The sequence below is a fragment of the Engystomops pustulosus genome, chromosome 8 (assembly GCF_040894005.1).
Source record: "Engystomops pustulosus chromosome 8, aEngPut4.maternal, whole genome shotgun sequence".
NCBI classification, from domain to species: domain Eukaryota; kingdom Metazoa; phylum Chordata; class Amphibia; order Anura; family Leptodactylidae; genus Engystomops; species Engystomops pustulosus.
In genome coordinates this window covers 65841041-65849189 of record NC_092418.1, presented here as the reverse complement: position 1 = coordinate 65849189, position 8149 = coordinate 65841041, and positions in this window count along the sequence as shown.

The window sequence follows — 8149 nt, the reverse complement described above, 5'->3', positions numbered from 1 at the left end:
GTAAACGTATGCTCCAATATGTTCCATTGCATTTGTGATTTCTAAGTTTACTGTATTCTGTTTGATTTAAAGTTCAAGATAACAGACATAGCTTTGATGTTAAGTTACTATTACAGTTAAGTGTCAGGCTTGCGGGTTGTGGATCCTCTGGACCACTGCAGACGATGACTCAAGCCACTACCTGGGACCGGAGTCTAAGTGGTACCCGGTTTCCACCAGAGAACGCTGCAAAGCGGGTTAGACAAGCTGCAGCGTGGTACTACCAGGTCGTTCCTCAGGCATGACTTGTCTGCAGTGGCGGCCAAGGTTGAGGTAAAGGAACAGCAATCAATCTCGAGGTCAAAGTCCAGGCACAGGGTCAGGGCAGGCGGCAGAGATGCAACGTCAGAGTCCAATCCGGGGTCAGCAACAGGAATTCCAAGCAGAGGGGTACAGGAACACAACACACAGGACAGCAGCACAGAGGAACACTGGTACACGGGAACACGGAGGAGGTCAGGTAACACAGGAACACGGAGGGACCCAGGAACGCATGCGACACAGGGACGCAGGAGACACTGGAATGCAGGCAAATCGCAATAGAGTTTTCTCTTAGGCTGTGAGGCACAAAGATCCGGCAGGGTGAGATGGGAGAGGCAGGTATAAATAGTCTCATGGAAAATGGCCAGTGCCAATTAATGGCGCGCTGGCCCTTTAAATTTTCGAAGGCTGCCGTGCGCCCTAAGACACGGGGACGCACAGACACAGAGCGAGGCCTGTACTCGGGAGCAGGGACAGGTATGAGGTGCTGGCGCTGTACCTGTGGGGAGTGAGAGGCACGGGTAAGCCTGTGACCATCGATATGGGTCGCGGGACCACCCATGACAGTACCCCCCTCCCCTTTGGCCTCCCCCTCTTTTTGGGCTGGAGAAGATCACCGTCCAGGATATTGTCCTCCGGCTCCCATGACCTCTCTTCTGGCCCGAACCCCTTCCAGTCGACTAAGAAGAACCGTTTCCCCCTTACCGTCTTCCTATCAGGGATGTCCTTTACCTCATAGGTGTCGGTGGAGTCAGCCACAAATGTGGGAGGAGGTACTTTCCGGGAGAAGCAGTTTAGGATGACAGGCTTGAGCTTTGCTTACACCTAGGGACGCTTCTCCCAAGGACCCTAGGTGCTGGCGTTTCCCGGACACTGGGGACGGATAGGACAGGACCCGATGACTAGCACAATAAAGGCAGAGGTTGCCCTGGTGTCTTCTGATGCATTCCTGGGAAGAGAGTCCACCTCCACCTGTCCACCTCCATAGTCTCCTCTGCAGAAGATACAACCAGAGGCTGGAGTGGTCTTTGGAAGGCCGGGGCCAGGCGAGGCAGGCGTCGAGGACAAACTTGAGGTTGCTCGAGGCGTGACTCCTCAGCACGCTCCCTAAATCGTACGTCTATCCGGGTGGCCAAGGTGATGAGACCACTCAGAGTAGCCGGCAGATCACGAGCGGCCAGAGCGTCCTTCACATGAGAGGCAAGACCCTTTTTGAAAGCTGCGGACAGGGTAGCGTCGTTCCAGGAAAGCTCCGAAGCCAAAGTGCGGAACTGGACCGCAAACTCTCCCACGGAGGAATTCCCCTGTAAATTCAGCAAGGCAGACTCAGCTGAGGAGGGCCGAGCCGGTTCTTCGAACACAGACCGGAATTCAGACAAAAAGGCCACAAGAAATGCCATAACTGGGTCGTTTCTGTCCCAAAGGGGAGTAGCCCAGGCCAGCGCTTTTCCGGAGATGAACTGGGACGGCATAAGTTATATGTGCAGGGAGCACTGAATAATAAAGCTCCTGCACATCTTGGAGTCGCCATCGTACTTGCTGGACATGGACAGCCCTCGTCTAGGTTCAGCAGCGGGAAGACAAGCCGGAGCAATAGAAGCTGCAGGGATAGCCTCAGGAATCTGTTAGTGTTGCTGGTTAGCTAGTAGTTGCTGCAGCATGGCGGTGCCTTGTTCCAACTGATCACGTTGTGCAGCAATCTGTCGAAACTTACTGGGAGGCAGAATCTCAGTGAGAACTATGTCCGGATCTTACTGTCAGGCTTGCGGGTTGTGGATCCTCTGGACTACTGCAGACGATGACTCAAACCACTACCTGGGACCGGTTTCTAAGTGGTACCCGGTTTCCACCAGAGCCCGCTGCAAAGCGGGTTAGACAAGCTGCAGCGTGGTACTACCAGGTCGTTCCTCAGGCGTGACTTGTCTGCAGTGGCGGCCAAGGTTGAGGTACAGGAACAGCAGTCAATCTCGAGGTCACAGTCCAGGCACAGGGTTAGGGCAGGCAGCAGAGATGCAACGTCAGAGTCCAATCTGGGATCAGCAACAGGAGGTCCAAGCAGAGGGGTACGGAAACACAGCAAACAGGACAGTAGCACGGAGGAACACTGGTATACTGGAACACGGAGGAGATCAGGTAACACAGGAACACGGAGGGACTCAGGAATGCAGGGGACACAGGGACGCAAGAGACAATGGAACTCAGGAAACACTGGAACGCAGGAGACACTGGAACACAGGAGACACTGGAATGCAGGGAAATCGCAATAGAGCTTTATCTTAGGCTGTGAGGCACAAAGATCCGGCAGGGTGAGATGGGAGAGGCAGGTATAAATAGCCTCATGGAAAATGGCCAGTGCCAATTAACCCCTTCCCAACATTTGACGTAATAGTACTGCATGGCGGGAGGTGCGTTCCCGCAAAATGCAGTATTATTACGTCAAGCTTCTGGCGCCGGCTCCTGAATGGAGCCAGCGCCAGAAGCTGCGGGTGTCGGCTATATATTATTATATGTTCTAAAATTATATGTTAAAAATTATAATTGTATTATTATTATATGTTCTAAAAAGTGATCCGAAAAGGTTATAAGCACCAAAATGATACCACTGAAAAGAACAACTTGTCACACAAAAAAATAAGCTCACAACCAGCTCCATCAACCAAAAAATACTATAGTTATGCCGCTATAAAAATGGCAATACTAAAACAAATGCAATTCTTTCTATAAAATTCTTTCTTCAATAAAATTGGACAAATATAAATAAAACTATATAAATGAAGTATCACTGTAATTGTAGCGATCCGTAGAATAAAGATAATATATTATTGTTATGCTGCAGTGAACACCCCCCCAAAAAAAATGCTAAAAATTCAAAACAAGAATTGATGATTTTATTTATTTATACGAAAAAAGTTTATAAAATTTCTTTTAATAAAAACCCACTAAAATAAAGTTTTTTTTACAGTGCATCTCGTCTCGTAAAAAATAAGCCCTTATTTGTCTAAATTGCTTAAAAAAATAAATAAAGATTGTATAGCCTATTCCCAAAGCGCGTTGTTATAGAACGGTGCAGCTGGTAGTGATTTGCCCACAAGGTTCAGACACCGTGATCAGGGCAAGATGGCAGCTGTTCCTGACGGCCATCCATCCTGCCCCATGGAACAGAAGGGTTAAGTTCATGATCCCATGCTAATGGCTCATTAATGCAGATCAGCCATTAGCAGCGAATTTACTTATGACGTCAGTAATACCGGTCACCATGTATGTAGACATGGTGATCGGGGCAGGGTGGCGGCTGTTCCTGACAGCCACCAATTGTGCTTTGCGGTCCAGAGGGGTTATGTTGCCCCCTCTGTCCATGTTTGCCGCTATTGGCTGGTCGATTTGGTCCAGCCAAAAGCAGCAATATTCGTCACAATGGGCATCACTACGTTTAATAAGAGCAACACTTGGCGATAATTTCCCTACGAAAAAGAAAGATATGGTACAAAAGCGCCGGCCGTGCACATTGTACAGATTATGCTGTACAACTCCTACGAGCTGTTCCAGTGTGCAGGTCCTGCCGTATCATTTCTCCGTTTTCAAGAGGAAGATATTAGGAAACTAATATTGGGACAAGGACGGGGCCCCAGTACTTCTCGTTTAGATGTTCCTGTGTTTTGCCAAAACAGCATTTTACCGGTGAATTCTGCTTCTTCTAATGGTAGGACTCAATAAAGAGTCTGTTCCAAAAGAGGAGTTAGGATGGACACTATATACTACTAAGAGACCTGCGACAACTCCAGAGTGACAAAAGTTTAGTTGGTCCCTTGGTATATTCTACCTCCTTATACGCAACACATTCGCAATTCACGCCCAACCCGTTGTGAATTCATTTCGGTAAAATGAATAATTGTAACAACTGTTAGGTCACGTTGCTCCCTGTACCCCTCGATTATTTCATAAGGGGCGCCACATAACGGGCACTGAACTTTCCAGAAATAATTGCAATTTCCATCTTGGACTCCATTGCACATCATATTTGGAAACCACCTATATGTTCAAAATGCTCATTTCACCACGTGTATTACACTACACCACATATTACACCTTGCTGTATTCATTCAACAATTGTACATTGTGTACATTCTACAATTACGGTCGCTTTTCGGGTTTTCCTCTGTTTTAGTACCACTACGGCTCTCCAAATGTATCCTGACACATGTGAAGGATTTCTGTCAAATTTGGCCTCTAAAAGACAAACACCCCTCTTTTCCTCTACTGTGTGCATTTTATATGCACATGTGGGGTACTTCTACACTCGGGAGAAACAGTGACCTTTTTAATGTTTGGGGCCTAATTGGATCATTTACCTGTAGGGGCAAATACATATATTACACATTGCAAAATTCTCTAAGGGGTGTGTGTTTAAAAATTAGGGTCACTTTTCGGATTCTTATCTGTTTTATACCACTAGGGTTCTCCAAATGCATATCAAACATTTCTGTCAAATTTGGCTTCTAAAAGGCAAACATCCCCCTTTCCTTTTACTGTGCGCGCATACAAAATTTTATATACACATGTGGGGTACTTCTACACTCGAGAGAAATAGGATTACACATTTTGTGGGGTTAGTAAATTTTTTTATCCCTTGTGGCTATAAAAAATTAGGGGTAAAATAACCTTTATAAGAAAATTTTCACCTTTTTCCTATTTAAGTCCTAATTAAATCAAAAACTTTTACGGACAAATACACATATTACACCTTGCTAAATTCTCTAAGGGGTGTGCTTTCCAAAATGGTGATACTTGTTGGGGTTCCCCTCTGTTTTGGTACCACTACGGGTCTCTAAATGCATCCTGACACATGTCAATTTTGGCTTCTAAAAGGCCAACGCCCCTCTTTCCCTTCTGAGCTTCACTGCGTACCCATACCACATTTTATTTGCATGTGTGGGGCAATTTTATACTCAGGAAAAATGCTAGTACACATTTTTTGGGGTTGTTTAATCTTTAATGTCTTATGGGATACAAAAATTAGCCGTAAAAGTGACTTTTTTGGGTAAATGTTCATCTTTTTCCTTTTAGGGACCTAATTGAAGCAAACACCTGTAGGGGAAAATACACATATTACACCTTGCTAAATTCTCCAAAGGGTGCACTTTCCAAAATGGTTTTCCTCTGTTTTGGTACCACTAGGGCTCTCCAAATGCATCCTGACACATGTAAAGGATGATTGTCAAATCTGGCTTCTAAAAGGCCAAAGCCCCTCTTTCCCTTCTGAGCTCTACTGTGTACTCATACAACACTTTATATGCAAAAGTGGTGCAGTTCTGTGCTTACGAGCAATAGTTTTACACATTTATGGGGGTTGTTTCATCTTTTATCCCTTGTGGCTTACAAAAGTTTGGGGTAAAAGTGCCTTTTTTTAGAACATTTTCATCTTTTTTCCCTTTTGGGGCCTAATTGAATCAAACATCTGTTGGGGCAAATACACAAATTACACCTTTCTAAACTCTCCAAGGGGTGTACTTTCCAAAATGGTGTCTCATGTTGGGGCTTTCCTCTGTTTTGCTACCATTATGGCTCTCCAAATGCATCCTGACACATGAAAACTTTTTCAGCCATATTTGCCCTCCAAAAATGAAACAACGCTCTTGCCATTCCAAGTGCCCCCCTGTGCCCGTACAGCAGGGTACAGTGGCAAAATGGGTAATGGCATGCTCAGGAGGAATTGCCCTAAACATTGTAAAATGCATTTTCCTTTTTAACCCATTGTGAAGGTGCAAATTTTAGTGTTCAATGAATCTATAGTAAGATAAAATTACATTATTGTAATTTCACTTTCATTTATCTTTCACCTCAAGAAACTCTCATAGGGTTAACAAAATTGCCAAAGGTTGTTTTGAATATTTTGGGGGGTGTAATTTCTAAAATTGTGTCATTTGTGGGGGTTTCTGTCATGTAGGCCTTATAAAGTCACTTCTAACTAAATTGACCCTCCAAAAGTAGGTTTTGATGATTTTTGTGAAAATCTGAAAAATTGCACCTAAAGTTATAAGCCTCCTAACATCCTAAAAAAAGGAAAAGATGTTTGAAAAATGATGCCAAGTTAAAGCAGACATATGGAAAATGTTAGTTATTAAGTTTATTTTAGTGATATGACCAACTTTCCAAAAAGTAGAAAACTCGGAATTTGGAAAAATTTTTCAAAATTTTTGCCAAATTTCCATTTATTTCATAAATAAATACTAAACATATTGATTACATTTCTCAACCATCATGAAATACGTGTCACGAAAAAACAATCTCAAAATCAACTGGATATGTTAAAGCGTTCCAAAGTTCCACTTAAATAGACACATGTTAGATTTTTAAAAAATGGACCGTGTCAGGAAGGTGAAAAGTGGCCCTTTAAATTTTCTAAGGCTGCCCCACTCGCACCCTAAGACATGGAGACGCACACACATGGAGGCCGGGACTCGGGAGCGGGGACAGGTATGAGGCGCTGGCGCTACGCCTGCGAGGAGCGAGAGGCACGGGTGAGCCCGCGACCCGCGATATGGGTTGCATATGGGTTGCGATATGGGTTGCAGGACCACCCGTGACATTGAGTATAACGTACTTATATGTAAAATAAGAACTGTAAGTGATTATTCTGTGTATTAATGTGTATTGTATAAAACTTGCATGCCTAACTAGCTCAAATAAAAAAATACAAAAAAAACCAAACAGACGGCTATTTGCAATCCCGTCATTTCACACTGAATGTGCTGTCTCTAGTGTCCAGCTGCTTGTGTCTAGCTGCTTGTACTAGTTTGGGGTTCTGTGTTCCCCAAATTTCAATTCTTTTTTGTTGCTAAAGTAGATCCGTGTCACTGCCACGGCTGCTGTGTGGGGATGGGGGGTAGGAGCAGTAGCAGCTCCATCAGCAGCAGCTTAAGTATGGAGTCCTTTTGAGCAGCTTCCTTCACCCGCCCTTTGAGGAAGGTAGCTGCCACCAGCAGCAGCAGCAGGACATGGAGCAGACCCTGGAGGATCTCCTGAACTACTGGGCAGCCAAACTTGATGTGTGGCCCCAACTTGCGGAGTTTGCAGTAGAGAAGCTGTCCTGCCCAGCCAGTATTGTGGCATCAGAGGGGGTGTTCAGTGCGGCGGAGGCCATTGTTACCCCAAGGAGAACCCGCTTGTCCACCTGTCAAGACTTTTGTCTTACACTGGTGACATTATGGTTTTGGGGGGCATTAGGAGCACTGTATGCTGGGGGTGCACTGTGGGGGCACTCTGAGTTCTTGTTGTTGTTCATGCCATGCCACGTTTTGTATATTTAACACTAGGTTCAGCATTGTCGTTGTAATCATAACACTGTATAAATGTAACTACTAAACCGCTTGAGCAGATACATTTATACAGTAATGCAATGAGTCGGCCCCTTTTTTTTATTTTACCACTTGGGTGCAATGAAACAATTAGTACAAAATTTAAAGGGGTCAGAATACTTTCCGAAACCACTGTATAGTTATACAAAAAAAATAAAAAAAAACAAAATACAGATCAAAATACAGGTGTAGACAATAGTGAACAAATAAGATATATTTAACCCCTTAAGGATGCAGCCATTTAACTGAGCTTAAGGCTCAGCCCCATTTTTTGGATTCTGACTTGTGTCGCTTTATATGGTTATAACTTTTGAACACTGTTACTGTCATGAAAGTGTTTTTTCCCCACATGTTGTGCTTCATTTTAGTGGTAAATGTTGGATGATAAGTTTTGCGTTTATTTACAAAAAAAAAAAAGAAAAAAATTATGAATTTTTTGAAAAATTTGCCATTTTCGAAATGCGAAATCACCCCGTTTTCCGGCAGATAGATTT